Below are 5,486 nucleotides of genomic sequence, written 5' to 3' on the forward strand. Positions count from 1 at the left end.
ACAGCCAAAAGTCATCCCTCTGTCTGATGGTTATTATTCGGCTGTCACTACGCAAGCAACCGAGCATGCTATGGGCCATTTGTGCCAAGGAATGCGAGGGACTCCCTGCCTCCATCTCCACAGCATACTGCCACGGTGCGTCTGGGTCCTCTGTCTCCTCCTCCTCCTCCTCTACCAGATGCTCCTGCTCCTCCACTCCTGTCCGCTGAGTGGAAAAACCACCCATTTCACTCAATAATTCCTGAGCACCAATGTCCTCCTCTACCTCCTCCTCTTCTTCCTGTCCTGCTCCCACAGGGGTCATGTGGCGTTGAGATCTGTGCGCCACGTCTACCGCACCCTGACCAGCCATTGTTAACAGCATTTGTTCCAGGACGTGCAACAGAGGAATGACGTCGTTCATCCCATAGTCCTGCCGACTCACGAATAGCGTGGCCTCCTCAAAGGGCCTGAGCAAGCGCAGGTGTCACGCATGAGCTGCCAATGGCTGACATCTAAGTTACACAGGGGAGTACCTTTATCCGTTTGTAACATCAGGAAATCGGTGATGGCCTTTCGCTGTTCGTAAAGGCGGTCTAACATATGTAGGGTTGAATTCCACCTTGTTGCAACATCGCAGATCAGGCGATGCTGTGGAATTCCGTTCTGCCGCTGCAGCTCAAGGAGGGTGTGCTTTGCGGTGTAGGAATGGCTGAAATGCATGCAAAGTTTACGTGACATTTTAAGGATGTCTTGCAGTGGGATGGTGGATTTTAGGAACCGCTTGACAACCAGATTGAACACGTGAGCCATGCATGGCGCATGGCACAACCTTCCTTGACGCAGAGCAGACACCATGTTCTTTCCGTTGTCAGTCAACATGGTTCCGATTTTCAGTTTGCGCGGAGACAGCCATCTGTCGATTTCTCTGTTCATTACACTCAGAAGTTCCTCCCCTGTGTGACTACGTTTGCCAAGGCATACCAGGTGCAGCACAGCGTGACACCGTTGCGCCCTGCACATGTGATATGCCGGTCGGGTAATGGGACTTGGCACGGGGGTGGCGGCTGAGGACACGGCGGAAGAAGAGGTGGTAGAGGCGGACATCTTTGCTGGACCAAGGACGTGCAAACGTGGAGGCAAAAGCGGCGTGACCTGTCCAAGTTGCTGGTGCGGCTGTGACGGCACCACGTTCACCCAGTGGACCGTAAATGACATGTACTGTCCCTGACCGTAGTTACAGCTCCACACGTCGGCGCTGCCGTGCACTTTGGCAGAGACCGACATGCTCAAAGACTGGCCCACCATCTCTTCTACATGTGAATGCAGGGCTGGCACTGCCTTTTTGGCGAAGAAATGCCGGCTTGGCACTCTCCACCGCGGCTCGGCACAAGCCATCATTTCTCGGAAAGGTGCTGAGTCCACCACTTGGAAAGGGAGGGACTGCAGCACCAGCAACTTGGACAGGAGGACGTTCAGCTTCTGCACCGTCTGGTGCGTGCTCGCAAACTGTTGTCTCTTGGAAACGGATTCCAAGAAAGACTGCTGACGGAATCCGTGAAGAGGAGTAGCAGGAGAAGGAGCATCTGAACGAGCGGAAGATGCCATCGAGCGACAACTCCCCTCAGCAGAGGTGTTGGAGCCTTGACTGGCTGATAGAGGGCGATTGACGTCGGGTGACGGAGCAAGTAACAGAGCGGGTGATGGAGCGGGGGCTGGGGCAGGCAGAACCGCCGTATCTTTATCACGGTTTTCCCAGGCCACCGAATGGCGACGCTGCATATGCTGACGCAACGCTGTAGTCCCAACATGGGCCCCCTGGCCACGCTTGACTTTCTGGCCACATAGTCGACATACAGCTACGTTTACTTCCTTGGGCGGCTTGACGAAAAATTGCCACACCGCCGAGTAGGAAACTTTGCCCCCGCTACTCCTCACTGGCTGACTGCTACTTCCTCCGTGCACACCGGCACCACTACTGGCCGTGGTGGTAGGCTAGAGTGGAGCTGGTGCTCTACTCCGTGGCCGTTTGGCTCCACTGACACTGCTGCGACCCTGCTGCCTCCTGGGCAACCCACCGACTGTTTTGCTCGCTGGCAAGCTGGCACCCTCTTCTCCTGATGATGCGGAAGCAATAGCCTGATGACGACGAGGCTGCCAAGTGCGATCAGCCTCATCATCATCAATTAGGTTCTCCGCGTCACTACTAGCCCCCTCGGCTGCGTGTGGGTCAGGAGACAGACCTGTCTCTAGACCGGCTACCGAGCCACTCTCCTCGCCAGTACTTCTTCGCCTGGCTGCTGAAGAGGCGGATGTCTCCCCCCGTTCCTGACCGCCCTCTGTTAGCTCTTCCTCACTGTACAGTGGGGCTGAGCCCACAGCATGCGATACTTCGCTTGGTGAGGGAACACCAAAAGACAGGGGCAGGTCGAGGACACGTGATTTCAGTGGGCTTGCTCCCGGGCCATGCCAACTAACGGTTGTGTCTGACGTACCCACCGACCGTTGGCTGTAGGTGTCAGAGGTGACCTGGGAAGAGGAAGACGACCGAGTCAACCAATCGATGACGGCAGGGTTGTCGGTGGAGACACGACCGCTGGATGACACCGGGAGCACTGGCCTCTGGCTGCGACTAGTGCTGCCTCGACCCCTTCCTCTGCTGCCACGTCTGCTCGCTCCTGAAACATTGCCTCCTCTGCCACTCCTCTGCGTGTTGTCTGACATACTCTTTAATTCAATAAGCACCCCAAAAATAAAAACGGATTTAACTCTTTGAACGTACAATAGTGGTTGTGAAGCAGAAAGTCAGTTTATTGTACACAATCGGTCAATTGCAGCTTGCCGTTGGCTGGAAACTGTACGTTTAGGTCACTGGAATGCACTAATCACCCAAAAAATATTACCGCCAGCCGGCGTGTAAATGGATCTAACTCTTTGAACGTACAATAGTGGTTGTGAAGCAGAAAATCAGTTTATTTAGCACAATCGGTCAATTGCAGCTTGCCGTTGGCTGGAAACTGTACGTTTATGTCACTGGAATGCACTAATCACCCAAAAAATATTACCGCCAGCCGGCGTGTAAATGGATTTAACTCTTTGAACGTACAATAGTGGTTGTGAAGCAGAAAGTCAGTTTATTTTGCACAATCGGTCAATTGCAGCTTGCCGTTGGCTGGAAACTGTACGTTTATGTCACTGGAATGCACTAATCACCCAAAAAATATTACCGCCAGCCGGCGTGTAAATGGATTTAACTCTTTGAACGTACAATAGTGGTTGTGAAGCAGAAAGTCAGTTTATTTTGCACAATCGGCAAACTGCAGCACCAAATGTGCACGACAGCCACCAAAAAAAAAAAGGGTGTATGTCACTTTAAATTTTCGATTCTTTGATAGCTGTGGCCCTAAGTAACGATTCTGTGTCCCTGAGTAACGATTCTGTGTCCCTGAGTAACGATTCTGTGTCCCTGAGTAAGATTCTGTGGCCCTAAAGTCTCTGTGGCCCTAACTCTGTCCCTTAATACAGACAGGTCTGTCTCTGTTGAATGACCGGAGGCTAATGGAGAATTCTAAGATGGCCGCGATTTATAGTGCTGGCTGGCTGCTGATTGGCTAATGCGATCACGTCATGAATGCATTATGGGTCAGCGCGCCTTGTCTGCGCGCCTTCCCAGAGATCCCCGCCCCATCTTCTCTGTCCATTTTCTCCGTGGCCACACATGTCGCCGCCATTTTTGGGAAAATTCGATTCGTGCATCCGAAGTTTGCTAATCTTCGGATTCGTCGCGAATAGAATTTTTCCAAATCTTCGGAACGAATTCCACTTCGTCATGTTCGATTCGCTCATCTCTAATTATATCGTCTTGTGCTGAATCCCGAAAAATGTCTGTCGGCGTTCCTATGCTTGCGTCAGAGCCGGTCCTTGTGCAATGCTATTTATCCTGAACAGGGCCAGATCCAGTCTTTGTCATCAGGTGTCCCCATAAGAGTGCCTCCTTACATCAACTCTCCCTAACAGAGTGCCTTCTTATGTCAACTGTCCCCATCAGAGTGCTCCTTTACATCAATTGTCCCCATCAGAGTGCCTCTTTACATCAATTGTCCCCATCAGAGTGCCCCTTTACATCAATTGTCCCCATCAGAGTGCCCCCTTACATCAATTGTCCCCTTCAGAGTGCCCCCTTACATCAATTGTTCCCATCAGAGTGACCCCTTTACATCAATTGTCCCCATTGGTGTGTCCCCTTACATCAATTATCCCCATAAGAGAGACCCCTTACATCAATTATCCCCATAAGAGAGACCCCTTACATCAATTATCCCTATCAGAGTGCCCCCTTACATCAAATGTTCATATCAGAGTGTCCTTTTACATCTGCTGTTCTCATCAGAGTGCCCCCTTACATCAACTGCCCCATTAGAGTTCCCCCTTACATCAACTGTTCATATCAGAATGCCCCCTTACATCAATTGTCTCCATCAGCATGTCTTCTTATGCCAACTGTTCCCATCAGAGTGACCCCCTTACATCAATTGTCCCCATCGGAGTGTCCCCTTATATCAATTATCCCCATCAGTTTGCCCCCTTACATCAATTATCCCCATCAGAGTGCCCCCTTACATCAATTATCCCCATCAGGGTGCCCCCTTGCATCAATTGTCCCCATCAGAGTGTCTCTTACATTAATTGTCCCCATCAGAGTGACCCCCTTACATCAATTGTCCCCATCAGAGTGCCCCTTTACATCAATTGTCCCCATCAGAGTGCCCCTTTACATCAATTGTCCCCATCAGAGTGCCTTCTTATGTCAACTGTTCCCATCAGAGTAACCCCCTTGCATCAATTGTCCCCATCAGAGTGCCCCTTTACATCAATTGTCCACATCAGAGTGCCCCCTTACACAGGGGCGGACTGGCCTTTTGGAAACTCGAGCACTGCCCGAGGGCCCGGGTCAGTAGGGGGCCCCGTGAGATGCCCCTGGTACCTTTTTCATAGGCTTTTTTGAGTTTGGGCAAGGACACAGGGAACCCATGATCCCCTATTGCCCGGGGGCCCCATGAGTTGTCAGTCTGCCCCTGCCCTTACATCACCTGTTCCCATCAGAGTGCCCCCTTACATCAATTGTTCCCATCAGAGTGACCCTCTTACATCAATTGTTCCCATCAGAGTGCCCCCTTACATCAGTTGTTCCAATCAGAGTGCCTTCTTATGTCAACTGTTCCCATCAGAGTGCCCCCTTACATCAATTGTCCCCATCAGAGTGCCCCCTTACATCAATTGTCCCCATCGGAGTGCCCCCTTACATCAATTGTTCCATCAGAGTGCCCCCTTTACCTCAAATGTCCAAACCAATCCAAACTCCAGCTCACACTTTATATTCATTTACAGCAAATCGTTTTCTTCCTTTTGGGATAAAGGTTTTACATAGATAGAAGCTGATCGCAGACACATGAGATTCATTTCATTCCGAATCAAAATTCCGACAAATTTTTTGTTATTCGGAAATC

The sequence above is a fragment of the Staurois parvus genome, unplaced genomic scaffold, assembly GCF_062004578.1.
Source record: "Staurois parvus isolate SC_StPar_1 unplaced genomic scaffold, SC_StPar_1.0 ptg001992l, whole genome shotgun sequence".
NCBI lineage: Eukaryota > Metazoa > Chordata > Amphibia > Anura > Ranidae > Staurois > Staurois parvus.